The following is a 20,430-nucleotide window of genomic DNA, read 5'->3' on the forward strand; positions in this document are numbered from 1 at the left end:
TAGCTTCGGAACCACTCCCAGATCTTCACTCGATGAATCACCCTCTTCGAAATTTGTTTTTGTTTTGGTATTTGTGTCTTTTTTGGTTGTTTTTGGAAGACAACCTCATGTCATGATTGATCCGCACAATGATCAGAAATACACCAATGAGGTGACAGTACAGTACTTTATTGAGATGAGCCAGCATTTGAGAACTTGACAAAAGAACTTGAAACTGTTGATTGCTGGTATGCCAAATGCTAATTGTCTTGATTGTGAACCAAGAGACTGTGTGATTGCTCTTACGCTCAGGTTGCCTAATAGACAGGTGGGAAGGACCATACCAAGATTTGTTGACAGCACTAATGGTCGCCGAAAGAAAGACTTGGGTCCACTCGTCCCACTGCAAGAAGGTCGCTGACCCGGAGAGAACTCGTGACAAAGTAGTTTATTGCTCACATTCATCGAGTTTGTGAACTGTGTGTTCAAAGTGAACTGTGTGTTCCACGTGAACTGTGTGTTCAAAGAGCAAGGTGGAGAGCAAAGTGAACTGTGTGTTCCAAGTAGTGATGAGCGGGTTCGGTTTCTCGGAAACCGAACCCCTCCGAACTTCACGCTTTTTACACGGGTCCGAGGCAGACTCGGATCTTCCCGCCTTGCTCGGCTAACCCGAGCGCGCCCGAACGTCATCATCCCGCTGTCGGATTCTCGCGAGGCTCGTATTCTATCGCGAGACTCGGATTCTATATAAGGAGCTGCGCGTCGCCGCCATTTTCACACGTGCATTGAGATTGATAGGGAGAGGACGTGGCTGGCGTCCTCTCCGTTTAGATAGAGAGTGAGACACTTGATTTACTGGAGCATTAGGAGTACTCAGAGAGTGCAGAGTTTTGCTGATAGTTATACTAGTGACCACCAGTTTTATTTATTATTTAATATAATCCGTTCTCTGCCTGAAAAAAACGATACACAGTCACATACCATATCTGTGCTCAGCCTCAGTGTGCTGCATGATAATATCATCTATGTATATCTGACTGTGCTGAGTAGTGCTCACTGCTCACACAGCTTAATTGTGGGGGAGACTGGGGAGCAGTTATAGCAGGAGTACATATTTAACAGTGCACACTTTTGCTGCCAGAGTGCCAGTGTGACTGACCAGCAGTGACCACCAGTATATTGTCTGCCTGAAAAAGTTAAACACTCGTGTGGTGTTTTTTTTTTATTCTATAAACGCATTCTGCTGACAGTGTCCAGCAGGTCCGTCATTCATTATATTTCTATCTTCTTCATACTAGTAGTTTAGGAGTCTGCAGTGCTGACAGTGTCCAGCAGGTCCGTCATTATACAATATATACCTGTCCTGCAGTAGTGATATATATATATTTTTTATATCATTATCATCCAGTCTATACTAGCAGACGCAGTACGGTAGTCCACGGCTGTAGCTACCTCTGTGTCGGCACTGGCAGTCGCTCGTCCATAATTGTATACCTACCTGTGGTGGGTTTTTTTTTTCTATCTTCTTCATACTAGTAGTTTAGGAGTCTGCAGTGCTGACAGTGTCCAGCAGGTCCGTCATTATACAATATATACCTGTCCTGCAGTAGTGATATATATATATTTTTTATATCATTATCATCCAGTCTATACTAGCAGACGCAGTACGGTAGTCCACGGCTGTAGCTACCTCTGTGTCGGCACTGGCAGTCGCTCGTCCATAATTGTATACCTACCTGTGGTGGGTTTTTTTTTCTATCTTCTTCATACTAGTAGTTTAGGAGTCTGCAGTGCTGACAGTGTCCAGCAGGTCCGTCATTATACAATATATACCTGTCCTGCAGTAGTGATATATATATATTTTTTATATCATTATCATCCAGTCTATACTAGCAGACGCAGTACGGTAGTCCACGGCTGTAGCTACCTCTGTGTCGGCACTGGCAGTCGCTCGTCCATAATTGTATACCTACCTGTGGTGGTTTTTTTTTTTTTCTATCTTCTTCATACTAGTAGTTTAGGAGTCTGCAGTGCTGACAGTGTCCAGCAGGTCCGTCATTATACAATATATACCTGTCCTGCAGTAGTGATATATATATATTTTTTATATCATTATCATCCAGTCTATACTAGCAGACGCAGTACGGTAGTCCACGGCTGTAGCTACCTCTGTGTCGGCAGTCGCTCGTCATCCATAAGTATACTAGTATCCATCCATCTCCATTGTTTACCTGAGGTGCCTTTTAGTTGTGCCTATTAAAATATGGAGAACAAAAATGTTGAGGTTCCAAAAATAGGGAAAGATCAAGATCCACTTCCACCTCGTGCTGAAGCTGCTGCCACTAGTCATGGCCGAGACGATGAATGCCATCAACGTCGTCTGCCAAGGCCGATGCCCAATGTCATAGTACAGAGCATGTAAAATCCAAAACACCAAATATCAGTAAAAAAAGGACTCAAAAATCTAAAATAAAATCGTCGGAGGAGAAGCGTAAACTTGCCAATATGCCATTTACCACACGGAGTGGCAAGGAACGGCTGAGGCCCTGGCCTATGTTCATGGCTAGTGATTCAGCTTCACATGAGGATGGAAGCACTCAGCCTCTCGCTAGAAAAATGAAAAGACTTAAGCTGGCAAAAGCACAGCAAAGAACTGTGCGTTCTTCGAAATCACAAATCCACAAGGAGAGTCCAATTGTGTCAGTTGCGATGCCTGACCTTCCCAACACTGGACATGAAGAGCATGCGCCTTCCACCATTTGCACGCTCCCTGCAAGTGCTGGAAGGAGCACCCACAGTCCAGTTCCTGATAGTCAGATTGAAGATGTCAGTGGTGAAGTACACCAGGATGAGGAGGATATGGGTGTTGCTGGCGCTGGGGAGGAAATTGACCAGGAGGATTCTGATGGTGAGGTGGTTTGTTTAAGTCAGGCACCCGGGGAGACACCTGTTGTCCGTGGGAGGAATATGGCCATTGACATGCCTGGTGAAAATACAAAAAAAATCAGCTCTTCGGTGTGGAAGTATTTCAACAGAAATGCGGACAACATTTGTCAAGCCGTGTGTTGCCTTTGTCAAGCTGTAATAAGTAGGGGTAAGGACGTTAACCACCTCGGAACATCCTCCCTTATACGTCACCTGCAGCGCATTCATCATAAGTCAGTGACAAGTTCAAAAACTTTGGGCGACAGCGGAAGCAGTCCACTGACCAGTAAATCCCTTCCTCTTGTAACCAAGCTCACGCAAACCACCCCACCAACTCCCTCAGTGTCAATTTCCTCCTTCCCCAGGAATGCCAATAGTCCTGCAGGCCATGTCACTGGCAATTCTGACGAGTCCTCTCCTGCCTGGGATTCCTCCGATGCATCCTTGCGTGTAACGCCTACTGCTGCTGGCGCTGCTGTTGTTGCTGCTGGGAGTCGATGGTCATCCCAGAGGGGAAGTCGTAAGACCACTTTTACTACTTCCACCAAGCAATTGACTGTCCAACAGTCCTTTGCGAGGAAGATGAAATATCACAGCAGTCATCCTGCTGCAAAGCGGATAACTGAGGCCTTGGCATCCTGGGCGGTGAGAAACGTGGTTCCGGTATCCATCATTACTGCAGAGCCAACTAGAGACTTGTTGGATGTACTGTGTCCCCGGTACCAAATACCATCTAGGTTCCATTTCTCTAGGCAGGCGATACCGAAAATGTACACAGACCTCAGAAAAAGACTCACCAGTATCCTAAAAAATGCAGTTGTACCCAATGTCCACTTAACCACGGACATGTGGACAAGTGGAGCAGGGCAGACTCAGGACTATATGACTGTGACAGCCCACTGGGTAGATGTATTGACTCCCGCCGCAAGAACAGCAGCGGCGGCACCAGTAGCAGCATCTCGCAAACGCCAACTCTTTCCTAGGCAGGCTACGCTTTGTATCACCGCTTTCCAGAATACGCACACAGCTGAAAACCTCTTACGGCAACTGAGGAAGATCATCGCATAATGGCTTACCCCAATTGGACTCTCCTGTGGATTTGTGGCATCGGACAACGCCAGCAATATTGTGTGTGCATTAAATCTGGGCAAATTCCAGCACGTCCCATGTTTTGCACATACCTTGAATTTGGTGGTGCAGAATTATTTAAAAAACGACAGGGGCGTGCAAGAGATGCTGTCGGTGGCAAGAAGAATTGCGGCACACTTTCGGCGTACAGGCACCACGTACAGAAGACTGGAGCACCACCAAAAACGCCTGAACCTGCCCTGCCATCATCTGAAGCAAGTGGTAACGCGGTGGAATTCAACCCTCTATATGCTTCAGAGGTTGGAGGAGCAGCAAAAGGCCATTCAAGCCTATACAACTGAGCACGATATAGGAGGTGGAATGCACCTGTCTCAAGCGCAGTGGAGAATGATTTCAACGTTGTGCAAGGTTCTGCAACCTTTTGAACTTGCCACACGTGAAGTCAGTTCAGACACTGCCAGCCTGAGTCAGGTCATTCCCCTCATCAGGCTTTTGCAGAAGAAGCTGGAGACATTGAAGGAGGAGCTAACACAGAGCGATTCCGCTAGGCATGTGGGACTTGTGGATGGAGCCCTTAATTCGCTTAACAAGGATTCACGGGTGGTCAATCTGTTGAAATCAGAGCACTACATTTTGGCCACCGTGCTCGATCCTAGATTTAAAACCTACCTTGGATCTCTTTTTCCGGCAGACACAAGTCTGCTGGGGTTCAAAGAACTGCTGGTGAGAAAATTGTCAAGTCAAGCGGAACTCGACCTGTCAACATCTCCTCCTTCACATTCTCCCGCAACTGGGGGTGCGAGGAAAAGGCTCAGAATTCCGAGCCCACCCGCTGGCGGTGATGCAGGGCAGTCTGGAGCGACTGCTGATGCTGACATCTGGTCCGGACTGAAGGACCTGACAACGATTACGGACATGTCGTCTACTGTCACTGCATATGATTCTCTCCCCATTGAAAGAATGGTGGAGGATTATATGAGTGACCGCATCCAAGTAGGCACGTCAGACAGTCCGTACTTATACTGGCAGGAAAAAGAGGCAATTTGGATGCCCTTGCACAAACTGGCTTTATTCTACCTAAGTTGCCCTCCCACAAGTGTGTACTCCGAAAGAGTGTTTAGTGCCACCGCTCACCTTGTCAGCAATCGGCGTACGAGGTTACATCCAGAAAATGTGGAGAAGATGATGTTCATTAAAATTAATTATAATCAATTCCTCCATGGAGACATTCACCAGCAGCAATTGCCTCCACAAAGTACACAGGGAGCTGAGATGGTGGATTCCAGTTGGGACGAATTGATAATCTGTGAGGAGGGGGATGTACACGGTGATATATCGGAGGATGATGATGAGGTGGACATCTTGCCTCTGTAGAGCCACTTTGTGCAAGGAGAGATTAATTGCTTCTTTTTTGGTGGGGGTCCAAACCAACCCGTCATTTCAGTCACAGTCGTGTGGCAGACCCTGTCACTGAAATGATGGGTTGGTTAAAGTGTGCATGTCCTGTTTATACAACATAAGGGTGGGTGGGAGGGCCCAAGGACAATTCCATCTTTCACCTCTTTTTTCTTTCATTTTTCTTTGCGTCATGTGCTGTTTGGGGAGTAGTTTTTGGAAGGGCCATCCTTCGTGACACTGCAGTGCCACTCCTAGATGGGCCAGGTGTTTGTGTCGGCCACTAGGGTCGCTTAGCTTACTCACACAGCTACCTCATTGCACCTCTTTTTTTTCTTCTTTGCGTCATGTGCTGTTTGGGGGGTGTTTTTTGGAAGGGCCATCCTGCGTGACACTGCAGTGCCACTCCTAGATGGGCCAGGTGTTTGTGTCGGCCACTTGGGTCGCTGAGCTTAGTCATCCAGCGACCTCGGTGCAAATTTTAGGACTAAAAATAATATTGTGAAGTGTGAGGTGTTCAGAATAGACTGAAAATGAGTGGAAATTATGGTTATTGAGGTTAATAATACTTTGGGATCAAAATTACCCCCAAATTCTATGATTTAAGCTGTTTTTTAGGGTTTTTTGAAAAAAACACCCGAATCCAAAACACACCCGAATCCGACAAAAAAAATTCGGTGAGGTTTTGCCAAAATGCGTTCGAACCCAAAACACGGCCGCGGAACCGAACCCAAAACCAAAACACAAAACCCGAAAAATTTCCGGTGCTCATCACTAGTTCCAAGTGAACTGTGTATTCAAAGAGCAAGGCAAAGAGATCGCAAAAGTATCACCAGAGACTCTGTTCCATGAAGACTGAGAGGCGGCACTGTTGAACACTACCTGAGCATACTAAAGGACTGCAGAAAGACCAGTCATTGTAATTGATTTGTTATGAACAATAGTTGTTTTGTTCTATTTCTCTTTTCTCTCTTTCCCGCTGACAAACATTTTCTTTCAGGATATTCTATTTTTGCAAGGTTTTTTTATGAGTCGAGTGTGGGACTGGAACTGGTTCTGTAGGAAGGAGTGATTTCCTTATAGGATCCCAGGATTAGCCGATCAGTTTGTTAAAATCAGAGAAAAATCAAAGGTCTAGTAGTTATGGAGTTCAGAGGTAATCAGGAACAGTCAGACAATGGCTAGTCACACATTGCAGATAAAGAGCTCACTAATATATGTGGAAGAAAGGTTTATGAGTGGCTCTCCCCGAACTCCGAAGGTTTATGTTATTTAGGAAGGACACTACTTATAACCCTTGTTCAATTATTAAACAGACCTAGCATACGTTCCAGAAAGGGAAACAATGTTCAGAAAATGATAGGAATATATAGATTATGAAAATTTTATGTCACTGTCATGATTTGTTTGTGTCTTCTTCACCTACCAAGCAGAACCTCAATCGAATCCAAACATCAGTGTACAAAGACGTAGGTACATGTATGTGTGAAATGTTCGTCGCAAATCAGACATTATAGGCCAAAGCACTGTCCCAGCATACTCTATAGGTTGAATGTTGTCCCACACCCAACCAGTGGTCCCGTGACCGCCGAGTGCATATAGAGGATGTCTCGTCCTCCTCCCTGTCTTCCCCAAATATAGTCAAGCATCTGATTTGCGAAATGCATACATACTTGTGTCTAGGTCACCGATTATGGTATGAAATATTTTTTCTTATGTTAACAATTGATGTCAGTTATTGTTTACTGCCAAAGGGTGGACTGTCGAAGTCAAAATAATATTACATAAAGAGAACATACAAACTACACACATTTAAGTCGCTATACTTGCAAATACGCGCAGCGAGCACAGCAATATATGGTAACACACACATTTACACGGACATGCCACAGAGATGGATTCTACACTTATTTCATGCAGTACATAATTATAATAATATCAAGCGCCAGACATCATGATGATTTAAAATTACCTAATGAATGAATGTCATGAATGTGTATTATTTGAACGGAACCAGATACACCTGTCATATTTACTATTAAAACAACCAGCTTAATGTGTAGATTAATTTGATACCTGTTATGAAGTTGTGGGACATTGCAGCGAATAATTATGATTGAATGTATAAAAACTAAAATCACTTCTATTAAAACAATAGAAGCTCCAAACAGGTAATGAACAGGAAACTCAGGCCAGCCCCTTTGGACGTCCCCAAGGGCTGAGCATGTTCAGCACATACAAAGAAACTAGTGACTCAATCATGAATGAGAGAGACCCCTCCCCCAGAAACTAGTTAACACATTTTGCTGGTCACACAGGAAGGTAGTTCCTGTTTCTTTTGGTCTCAGAGTTACTTGCTTTTTGGTCTCAGAGGAAGATGAAGTTCCAGCATTACTTTACAGAGAGAGAGAGTGATATGGAAAGACGAATCTATATAACTTAAGGGAATGGTAATTGTATCGCTGGCATGTAACTGAAACTGCATATAACTGTATGTAATTGTATGTTCTAACTGTTTACTGTGTGAGTTGTATTCATGTAACTATAGGTATACTGTACTTTGCAATATATATTGAATCCATATCTTTTTAATAACAAATATATACATCAATGAGCTTTGGAACTCAGATAATGTGTGGGTGTATTGTTTTCTCTTATGGGATGCAGTGTTTTGCGATGTTTAGCGCACATTCAAGGGATATGGCCACAAGATTTGCAGGCATTTACAATATATATTAGAGCGGGCATTTTAAATATTTGTGAGAAATCAATTTGGCATTCTTACGTATTTCTTCCAAATACAGTGGTTATGTTTAGACGTTACCCCCTTCCTGGCTTGGATCATAGTCGGGATAACTTTGTTAGGGATCCCTCTTCTGGCTAGAATCATCTGTTCAACTTCCATGCCATCAAAAGTAGCTGCGGTAAGTCCTGATAGATGAACGGGCCTGTTGCAGAAGATCCTCGCGAAGAGGTAGAGGCCACAGATCTTCGAGGAGCATCTCCAGATGGTCCACGTACCAGGCCCTTCTTGGCCAGACCAGAGCAATGAGTATTGCTTGAACCTTTTCCCTTTTTATTCTTTTTAGAATTTTTGGCAGCAGAGGAATTGGAGGAAACACGTAAACCATCTGATAGACCCATGGAGTCATCAGAGCATCTACCGCCACTGCCTGTGGGTCTGTCAACCTGGAACAATACCGGTTTATCTTCTTGTTGAGATGAGAGGCCATCATGTCGACTTGTGGATAGCCCCATTGATGTTTCAAGCACCTGAACACTTCCAGGTGAAGGCCCCACTCCCCCGGGTGCAGGTTGTGTCTGCTGAGGTAGTCTGCTTCCCAGTTGTCTACTCCTGGAATGAAGAACGCTGACAATGCCACAGCGTTTTTCCGCCCAGAGGAGAATTCTTGACACCTCTGACATTGCTGCTCTGCTTTTCGTTCCGCCCTGTTGGTTTATGTACGTCACTGCTGTCACATTGTCCCACTGGACCTGACTGGCCCGATCTTGAAGAAGATATGAGGCCTGCAGAAGGGCGTTGTATATGGCTCTGAGTTCCAGAATGTTGATTGGAGGGATGACTTCCTGACTTGACCATCTTCCTTGAAACTGCACCCGTGGTTAACAGGATCCAGTTCTGAATTCCGAAACTCCGACCCTCGATTAGGTGAGAAGTCTGTAGCCACCACAGAAGGGAGATCCTGGCTTTTGGCGATGGACAGATCCTTTGTTGCATGTGAAGATGTTATCCGGACCATTTGTCCAACAGATCGAGCTGGAAGGGTCTTGCGTGAAACCTTCCATATTGAAGCGCCTCGTAAGAGGCCACCATTTTCCCCAGAAGGTGAATGCATTGATGCACCGATATCTTGGTTGGCTTCAGGACATCCCGAACCATCGACTGGATTACCAATGCCTTTTCCAATGGAAGGAACCCTTTCTGCGACTCCGTGTCCAGGATCATTCCCAGGAATGAAAGCCTCCGTGTTGGTTCTAGTTGAGATTTTGGAAGGTTCAGAATCCACCTAGGTTCCTGAAGAAGTTTGGGTGAGAGACCAATGCTGTCCAGCAATCTCTCCCTGGACGGTGCCTTTATCAGAAGATCGTCTAGGTACGGAATTATATTCATTCCCTGTTTGCGGAGTATAAACATCATCTCTGCCATCACCTTGGTGAATACCCTCAGTGCCATGGAGAAACCAAATATCAGGACCTGGAACTGGTAGTGACAGTCCTGCAGTGTAAACCGTAGATAAGCCTGATGCAGCAGCCAGATAGGAATGTGAAGATACGCATCCTTGATATCCAGAAACACTAGGAATTCCCTTTCCTCCAGACCTGAGATCACCGCTCTCGGAGACTCCATCTTGAACTTGAACACTCTTAAGAACGGGTTCAATGACTTGAGGTTCAGAATCAGCCGTTCCGAACTTCCGGTACTACAAACAAGTTGGAATAGTACCCCTTGTTGTGCAGATGAGGTGGATCTGGAACAATGACTTGAGTCTGTACCAGTTTTTGGATGGCCTGCTGCAAAGTTACATAGTTACATATTTACATAGTCAGTGAGGTTGAAAAGAGGCAAACTGCCCATCGGGTTCAACCTGTATTCTGCGTTAATCTATTCATATTATAATGTGTCTGCTGAAGTAATGGCTTAGTACCAATTGAAAACAATGATTCTTACCACTCCCAGATAATGTAATGTCAATATGTTAAATGCTATAGCCCTGGATACATTTACCAGTTAGGAATTTGTCCAATCCGTTTTTAAATACATTTACAGAGTCTGCCATTATTACCCTCTCCGGCAGGGAGTTCCAAATCTTTATTGCCCTTACCGTGAAGAACCCTTTCCTATGTTGTGTACAGAATTTCCTCTCCTCTAACCTAAGCGTGTGCCCACGCGTCCTATATAGAGTTCTTTTAATAAACAAATCCGCTACTAGCTCCTTGTAATTACCCTTTACATATTTGAAGATATTAATAATGTCTCCTCTTAGACGCCTCTTTTCTAGTGTATTCATATTTAACCTAGCAAGCCTTTCCTCGTACTCCAGAGACTCTAACCCTTTTATCAGTTTAGTAGCTCTTCTTTGAACTCTTTCTAGTTCCCCGATATCATTTTTATAATGCGGTGCCCAGAACTGAACACAATATTCCAGGTGCGGACGTACCAATGATTTGTACACTATAGGATTACATCCTCGTCCCTTGTCTCTATGCTGCCGTTTAATGCACGCAAGCACTTTACTTGCCTTCCTTGCTGCACTTTGACTTTGTGTACTGTTATTAAGCCTATTATCTATGAGCACCCCCAAATCTTTTTCCACCATAGTTACCCCTATATTTTCCCCATCTAAAGTGTAGGATGCATGTGTGTTTTTACCCCCAAAATGCATAAATTTGCATTTGTCTATATTAAACCTCATTCTCCATTTAGACGCACAGGTTTCCAGTTTAACTAAGTCATTCTGTAAGGACTCCACATCGCCTTCTGAATTAATTACCTTACACAGTTTAGTATCATCTGCAAAGATTGATACTGTGCTTTCCAGGCCTATTCCTAGATCATTGATAAATATAGTGAAGAGCAGTGGGCCAAGAACTGACCCTTGTGGTATTCCGCTGACTACTGGTGCCCAACTGGAGAACATCCCATTGACCACTACTCATTGCTCTCTGTTATCCAGCCAATTACTTATCCATGTACAAATAATATAACCTAGACCAAGTTTCTGTAATTTGTTGATCAGTCTCCTATGAGGCACTGTATCGAAGGCTTTTGCAAAATCTAAATAGACCACGTCCACTGCTTTTCCATGGTCAAGATTCTTGCTCACTTCCTCGTAGAAGCTAATTAAGTTGATTTGGCATGATCTGTCCCTTACAAACCCATGCTGACTTTTAGTAATAAACTTTGTATCCTGTAGGTGATCCCCTATGCTATCCCTCAACATGCCTTCCAATATTTTACCCACTATAGAGGTTAAACTAACTGGTCTATAGTTTCCAGGATCATTTTTATTTCCCTTTTTGAATAAAGGCACTATGTCCGCTATGCGCCAATCCCTTGGTACCATGCCTGATCTAATTGGACTATGGAAAATTAAGTATAGGGGTTTTACTAGCTGTAACCTAAGCTCCATAATAACCCTTGGATGAATACCGTCTGGGCCTGGTGATTTATTAATCTTCACGTTACCTATTCTCTCCAGGACTACTTCCTCACTTAAACAAGCATCAAGCCAAGAGTCATTAACCTCACTGTCATTATGCACTAATGTCACCGGCTCAACCTCCCTGGTAAATACTGATGAAAAAAAATTGTTCAATATTTCCGCTTTTAATTTGTCAGAATTTATCAAAGCTCCCAATTCATCTTTTAAAGGGCCTACGTTCTCCTTCTTTAACCTTTTACTGTTTATATATTTATAAAACTTTTTAGGGTTGGTTTTACTCTCTATAGCGATTTTTTTATCGTTTATCATTTTAGCTGCCCTTATCGCTTCTTTACATTTTTTATTGCATTCCCTGTAATACCGGAATGACTCCTCCCTTCCATTAGATTTAAATGTTTTGAAAGCATGCTTCCTATTAGCCATTGCTTCCTTGACCTCCTTTTTAAGCCACATTGGTTTTTGTTTAGTACTCCTGCGTTTACTGCTCATGGGAATGAATTTGTGAATATTGTTTTCAATATACAGTAAGAAAAATCAAACAAATGCGCTGCCTAACATAAATGCTGCCCACCAATAACACAGGAATCTTCACAAAAATTAAAAAAAACAACATATGGTCAAATAGTGGTTAACAGTAGGTGCAAAAACCATACATAGAATTCAGTTAATGAAATAACCTACAAATAGATGGTTCTGTATCCTTATACAAATTCTCTGTGCTTCGTCCAAACAAACAAGTAGCGTAAAAAGTTCCATATCCTTATGCTCTATATTTCGTCCAAACGGACAAGTACTTATCTCGGGGCAAGAGAAAAGATCATAGTGCAGAGCATTTTCACAGAGACAAAGAAATTCATTTTCACAGAACACTCGCAATAGACAAACGTTTAAAAGCATGTAACCACACAATTGTGGATAGGAGTGAGGTGCTTGCATCAGACCCCATCAATTACCCTCCCAGGATGTCATCAGGGATAAACACTGGAAGTTCCGGATTCCACCAATGTAAAAATATTTGATGTACCAGGCAAGTCCACCGTCAGTCCAAAGAAAAACACCACTTGCTTAACGCGTTTCGGACACTATGGTCCTTCCTCAGAAGCATAGTGGTGGTGTCCGTAGTCAGGGTATTTATACCCTTATCTATTAACTATAATGGACACCCTGTGGATCCGCTTTTCCAGCCATCAGCAGCGTGGTGTCCGTGACCGGAAGCGGAAGCGGAAATATGTATGTGTTTCACTGCTGCTGTACAGGAAGTTCTTCATGCGTTCCACCATCACATTCCCGGACCCGGAAGTGCACGATTAATGCGTTCCACAGCTAAGGAAGTTCCATATCGCTAATCCCACTGGTATGGTAGCTTATGACAGTATAATGCTGTCATTTCTGAAACCAAAGGATTGGGGTCCATTTTACGAGTCCATCATATACAAAAAAGACAATGATAAAACAAAGATAACATAATTAATAGGAAGGCTAAAAATAATAAATATAGCATCAATAATCAGATAACAAAGAATAATCGGGGGAAGTTAGCAGCAATAACCAGATAAAAATAATTTATAAAACTTTATAAAAACCACTTCAACTCAAAATCTCCATTTAAACCTCCTGGTGTCAAAGTTTTTAATGTGTAGATCCACCTCATCTCTGCTTTAGCCAATCTAATTTCATCATCTTTATTTCTCCATGACGGATTAATCCCTTGTATGCCCCAGAAAGCTTTAATGGCACCTAGGTTAGAGTTGTGTATTTTTTTGAAGTGGGCCAATACTGTATGCGTTTCTAAACCCTTTTTTATATTATAAGAGTGTTCAGCTAATCTCACCTTCAAATTCCTGCTTGTTTTCCCAATATATACTAAACCGCATTTACATTCTAAACCATACACAACGTTTTTACGATTGCAGGTTAGAAATTCTTTTATTGGGTAGGACTTATTTTTTACAGAAAATTCCTTAATCTTACTTGGTCCTTTTATTGTTCTACACATGGTACATAACCCACACCTGTGGAAACCTTGTGTTCTTATGCTGGACCTTTTAACCTCATCTATTGTACTTTTAACAAGCTTATCTTTTAAGGAGGGAGCACATCTATAAATAAACAGGGTTTTATGGTAACCTAACCCCAATAATCGGATCTTGTTTGAGAATTTTCCAGTTTTTCTTAAAACAGCTTCTATTTCCCTATATTGTGAATTATAATTACTTATAAAAGACCAATTAGTATTTACATTCTTCTTCTTCACTTTTGTTTGCAAAAGACTCTTTCTATATTTAACGCTCTCTCCTTTGCATTTTCTACCTGTTTTTTTCATAAGCTCTCTCTAAAAACCGCTTTCCCATGTCCTCCATTTGTTCCTCACAAACCTTTTCCTCCGTGCAATTCCACCTTACCCGTAAGAATTGTCGACACGGAATTCCATCAAGCCAATTCCTACGGTGGAGGCTCTATCTCTCTATATAACTATTAGAATCAGTATTTTTTCTAAAAGTCTTAGTTTGTAGGGAGCTATCTTACACATAAATACATAGATCTAAAAAAGGGAGCTATCAGTAGCACTAATGTTAAAAGTTATAAATATAATAAAAAAATTATTATTCAACGTTTCACAAAGAGAAAAGGTCTTCAGTATAACATTTCCAGGACACCAGACCCGCACCCAACTGTCCACCACACCATATTGTTTTATCTTCCCAATACACCATGAAAAGGTTGGCATAGCTGGGTGCAAATCTTGTACCCATGGCTGTGCCCACCATTTGTAGGTAATATATACCATTGTAATAAAAATAATTATTAGTTAGAATAAATGTAATACTCCTTATTAAAAAATTCTTTGCCTCCATCGTTAAATCTGATTTATCCAAAAATTAGGAAACTGCTTCTAATCCTAAATCAGTGTCGATGATGGTATAAAGTGTGGAAATATCCCCACTAGCCATTATAAAATTATCCTGCCAACTAAAATTTTCCAAATTTTGCAGGACATCTCCTGTGTCTTTCAGAAAAGCCTTTGTCTGTTTCACTAACGATTGGAGGTAAGAGTCAACAACCGTAGATAAATTTGACGTAATACTATTAACGCCAGAGACGATAGGTCTTCCTGGTGGGTGGAGGGGTCCTTATGGATTTTTGGCAAGACATTTATGGTCGGGATAGATGAATGTTGAATATTTACAAAATTTGATTCCAATTTACTTAAAACCCCATTTTCTACTGCTTCCTTAGTGAGATCAACCAGATCACTTTTAATTCTGGTCGTGGGGTTATTTTTTTATTTTTTTTATAGGTATTACCACTAGACAGTTGTTTATCAATCTCCACCATGTAGTCCCTTTTATCCATAAGGACCACACCTCCACCTTTGTCTGCCTGCTTGATAATAAGTTCTCTATACTCTTTTAAGGATTTTAGAGCTAGATGTTCTTTTCTAGTAAGATTACACTTTTTGGGGTTTTTCTGTAGAACACTCAACCTCATCATTCACTACTTCACTAAAACTACCTTTACAAAAAGTTGGATAGAAGGTGGACTTCAGCTTGATAGCTGAATTGGAGGGTCCTCCATTTTCAGCTTCCAACGCCTTGTCTCCATCTTTACTGATGAAAAATTTCTTCACCGTTAATTTTTCGTATACATTTTTCTAAATCAATATAAAAATGAAAAGGATCAGTTTTACTAGTAGGGGCATACTTTAAACATTTTTTTCAACTCTTGTAAGTTCCCTTTTACTAAGATTAAACACTTTCATGGTTAACTTTTCTGAATGATCAGTCCCATTTGTAGGAGCCGTTATCTTATTTCTGATTTTACTTTTAACTCCACCCCTTTTTCCTCTTTTATGTTTTTTCTTATTAACCTTCTTTAAAACCTCCTCCTTGGTTCCCAGTCTAAAAAAGGAGTATGAACCTCTTTGTCTCTTTCTAGAGGTTGATATCTATTCCTATTCACAGGGATATCAAAATCTTTTCTTATCACATGATTCCTATCATTCCTCATATCATTGTCTCTCCAATTCCCTTTATAAGAGGACTGGTTTGTTCTCCATTCTTTCCTCCTATTAAATCTCTAATCTTCCCTCCTATAAGGTTTTCTCAACTTGGCTCCTCTCCTTTCTACTTTTCTCCACTGAGGGTAGAAAGTTTTCTTTTTATCTTCAAAAATTTAATCATTATTAATAATAGGAAGAGCCTTATCCTCTTTATTAATTTTATGTCCTTCTTTATCTCTACGAAACTTTTTTACCTTCTTTTCTCTGAGTTCCCTTGTCTCTTTATTTAACTTCCTCACAATTTCTATCTCAGTTTCTTTAAAAATCTTGCCCCGAGATAAGTACTTGTCCGTTTGGACGAAATATAGAGCATAAGGATACAGAACTTTTTATGCTACTTGTTCGTTTGGATGAAGCACAGAGAATTTCTATAAGGATACAGAACCAACTATTTGTAGGTTATTTGAATATTGTTTTCAAGCAACCCTTTTAAAGCCTCCCACATTTCCGATGTGTCCTTGCCTTGAAACAAAACTTCCCAGTCAATGTCGTTTAGTGCCTGTCTCAGCATATTGAAGTTATCTTTTCTAAAGTTAAATGTTTTGGTTGCTCCCTTATAGCTATGGTGGCCAATCCTGGGATCGGCGGGATCCCGGGATTTAGGGCCAAAAACGTCCGGGATTCAATCACGGGATTGGAAAATCCAATCCCGGGGATTGAGGGATCCATGTTGAGCGTCCACAGGTGACGCTGCGCTGTCAGCCATGCACTGAGGGAGTGCAGGAAGAGATCCCCACCTGCCCATCTTCGGTATACAGTTAGTAATGTGTGTGGGGCGGGCGGAGCGGGGTGGGGCGAGGGGGCGGCCACACAGTTAAAAGACAATACTGAGTATCCCGGGAATCCTGGGATTGGCCATTTTTCAATCCAGATACCCGGGATTGAAAAAATGGCCCGGGATTGGCTTCCCTACTTATAGCTATGTTTCTTAAAACTGATGTCGAATGTGATCATGTAGTGATCACTGTTTCCCAGGGTCTCCCCAACTTTAGTCTTTGATACAATGTCCACATTATTGGTAATAACTAGGTCCAGAATAGTTTTACTTCTAGTTGGGTCCTCAACTAATTGAGTCAAGAATTGATCCTTCAATACATTTAAAAACCTGCTGCTCCTAGTTTTTACACATGAATCGTTACTCCAATTTATATCAGGATAGTTAAAGTCCCCTAACACTAGGATGTCCCCCATTCCTGCTACTTTTTCAATTTGGTGTTAGAGTTGTTCCTCATCGTGTATGCTAATATCCGGTTGCTTGTAGCACGTGCCAATGACTAGTTTCTTTGCCTCAGTGCCCCCACTTGTGATCTCATAGCGACTCCACGTTATCTCCTGCCCCCTCGAAAATGTGCTGTATTAAGTTTGGTTTTAGAGATGGTTTAACAAATAGACATATCCCTCCTCCCCTTTTGGTAGCCATGTCCCTCCTAAAAAGAGAATATCCCTCCAAATTCGCAACCCAGCCATGAGAGTCGTCCCACCATGTTTCCGTAATACCTATAATTTAATACATAGACTTTGATGCAAGCCATTCCAATTCCCCCATTTTACCCGATAGGCTTCTTGTGTTCGCAAGCATACATCTTAGTTTAGCATCTCCCATGCCTGTTTGATTTAATGGTATCTTATCTATATTTACAAGTGCCTTCCTAGAATTACTCTTACCGACTGTTAATCTCCTCCCTCCCTTTCCACCCCCTTCAAACTTAATACAGCCTTCCTTACAGCTTTCTAAACCCCTCCTCCTGATGTTAGTATTTTCCCTTATGCTATGGTCATCACTTTCTATAAACCGTATTGTTGTACATTAATCATCAGTATGTAATAAATTTGGAATATCTTGGGCAATACCCATGTCAGTAATTCCGGTGTCAATACCCATGCAGATACCCTTGGCCTTGCCGGCTGATCTTTCACTCCCCCCTTCTTCTCCCCCAATTTGTTCACTACCCCCATCTTTCCTGTTCTCACTGTTTGACCCGTAGCTTCTAACTAAACCCTCCCCCCAGGCACCTAGTTTAAAAGCTCCTCCAACCTTCTAACCATCCTACCCCCCAGCACTGCAGCCCCCTCCTCATTCAGGGGCAATCCATCGCAACAAAAATGATGGCGCCTGACTGAGAAGTCAGCCCAGTGTTCAAAGAACACAAACCCCTCTTTCCTGCGCCAATCCCCAAGCCACACATTTACCTCCCTAATCTCCCTCTGCCTCACTGGGCTAGCGTGTGGCACTGGTAATATTTCAGAGAATATTACCCTAGATGTGCCTTGCCTTAATTTTCTTGCCTAATTCCCTATAATCTTTCTTAAGGACATCCCACCTACCACTAACTTTGTCATTGGTGCCAACATGCACCAAGACTGCCGGGTCTTTACCAGCCCCTCCCAACAATCTATCTACCCGGTCCGCAATGTGCCGTACCTGAGTACCCGGAAGAAAACAGACTGTACGGCGATCACGGTCCCGGTAGCAGATTGCCCTGTCTGTCCTCCTGATAATAGAATCCCCTACCACCACAATCTGACTATGTATCTCCCTATCTTTTTTCCCATCAGTACCGGGGGGACCGCTCCTCTGGTTGCTAGAGGGAACAGTCTCCTCCAGTTTCATCATTTCCTCACTGCCATCCTCAGAATCTTCGTCCAATGGGGCAAATTTATTGGGGTTTGGCAGTTCGGAGATGTCCTGTCTCCCCATTCCCCTCTTCTTCTTCCTTCTAACTGTGACCCAGCTGTTGACCTGATCATCCTCGTCTACCAGTGATCACCCTGCAACTCCTCCACCGTTCTATCTAAAGTTTGCTCGAGATTGTGAATGTCCCTCAGTCGCTTAACGGTCCGCTCTAGATCAGTTACCTGGGCTTCCAGGGAGGCCGTTCGCTCACATCTCGCACAGATGTACCCACACTCGGACAGTTGAGCCAGGTGCGCATACATCATGCACGACATGCACTGAGTGAAATCCTCAATCACGGCCCCACCCATATTTAATCTGCGCTAACTCCCTATTACCCTCCGAAAATTAAAGAGAGAGGGACAGTGTATATAAGGACAATATATAAAGGGACAATAAATTTAACAAAGGACAATTATAGGATAAATTAAGTACAAATTAAGTAAGGAACAAGAGAAAATTAAAAAAAGAGGGACAATCTATAAGGGACCAAAAGGACAGTAAAGGATAAATATAAGATAAATTAAGTAAATTAGGTATAAATTAAAGTGCATATACTTGCCTCTTGTGAAACTGGAAAGCTTGATTTGAAGAATATGTGAGGTAGTAGCTCTTGGAACTCCAGTCTGTAGCCCTGGGAAATAAGATCTATGACCCAGGGATCCCGGCATGAACTTGACCAGATGTTTCTGAAGAATTTTAGTCGGGCTCCCACCTAACAGCCCTCCAGGCATCGCGGTCCACTGTCATGCTGAAGGCTTTGAAGAAGCAGAGCCTGAGCTCTGTTCCTGAGCACCTGCTGTTGCTGGTTTGCGTGGTTTACCTCTTGCGTAGAAGGTGCAAGAGGTAAGGTGCACCGTAGAAGGTGCAAGAGGTAAACCACTCAAGAGGCCGTAGACCACTGGATTTGGTCTTACACTTGGCTGTCCAAAAGGACTGTAAATTTGAAGCTGAATAAGCTTTCCTGGCTGGTGGAGCTGCTAAAGGAAGATACATAGACTTACCCGCAGTAGCTTTGGAGATCCATTTGTCTAGTTCATCTCCAAACAAGGCCTCTCCTGTGAATGGCAGGCCTTCCACACCTTTCCTGGAGTCCGCATCAGCAGTCCACTGGCGTAGCCACAAGCCCCTGCGTGCTGACACTGCCATAGCGCTGGTGCATGCATTAAGCAAGCCTATCTCTTTTATGGCTTACACCATAAAGTTCGCAAAGTCCTGTATATGCTGCAGGAGTAAAACAACATCCCCTCTAGACAAGGAATCTAACCCCTCAATTAGGATACCTCACCATTTAGCAATGGCTTTTGTGATCCACGCACATGCAATAGTGGGTTTCTGGGCCACTCCAACAGCTGTGTACAATGATTTGAGTGTAGTCTCAATTTTATGATCAGCCGTGTCTTTTAGGGAGGCTGCACCAGGGACAGGCAATACAATTTTTCGTGACAGCCTAGAGACTGATGCATCCACTATCGGTGGATTTTCCCACTTTTTCCTATCCTCCAGAGGAAAAGGAGAAGTTGAGAGCAACCTTTTAGGGATTTGAATTTTCTTATCAGGATTAACCCACGGTTCTTCAACCAGGGTATTCAATTCCTTTGATGCAGGAAAATTGACTGAGGACTTCTTTTTTACATTAAAATAAGATTCCTCCCACTCCTCTGACACCTTATCAGGAATTTGCAGAACATCTCTGATAGCCTCTATAAAAGCCTCTATTCCCTGTGACAGAGTAGCATCCCCCCTTCCAAATCCACATCGCCCTCCTCCATGTCTGACCCGTCAGAGTCAGACTGCAGGATATGGGCCAGAGAGCGTTTTTGTGGACAAATAGAAGGGGATTGAGACGCTGGTTTTGGGACTGAGTCTCTTTTCATAAACTTATCCACAGTCTGTCTTAAGTATTGCGTCTCTTTCTCATTGCGGGATAATTTTGCAGAAATATTGGAGATCATTCCTTTAATGGAATTAACCCACTCCGGTTCAGCCGCGCTATTCTGGGAAGGTGCACTGCCCTGAGTACCCAGTAGTGTCCCCCCTGGTGAAGAGGAACACTCTGCTGTACAAGAAACACACTCTTTGCCTGACATAATGTAAATGTGACAGCACACACACACAGGAAA

The 20,430-nt window shown here is 42.8% G+C and overlaps 2 long non-coding RNA genes across 2 annotated transcripts in view; one reads left to right on the plus strand and one right to left on the minus strand.

Annotated features, from left to right (window-relative positions):
• The window catches only part of LOC135050605 (uncharacterized), a 131,442-nt gene that overhangs the window by 104,110 nt on the left and 6,902 nt on the right, over positions 1–20,430 (plus strand). The gene's annotated exons all lie outside the window — the stretch shown is intronic.
• Positions 12,206–20,430, minus strand: part of LOC135050604 (uncharacterized) — a 159,559-nt gene continuing 151,334 nt past the window's right edge. Inside the window, exon 3 of the long non-coding RNA XR_010241692.1 lies at positions 12,206–12,962. This is a non-coding gene — a long non-coding RNA (uncharacterized LOC135050604). The remainder of the gene's footprint in view (positions 12,963–20,430) is intronic.

This window comes from Pseudophryne corroboree, chromosome 2 (assembly GCF_028390025.1).
Source record: "Pseudophryne corroboree isolate aPseCor3 chromosome 2, aPseCor3.hap2, whole genome shotgun sequence".
Classification (NCBI taxonomy): domain Eukaryota; kingdom Metazoa; phylum Chordata; class Amphibia; order Anura; family Myobatrachidae; genus Pseudophryne; species Pseudophryne corroboree.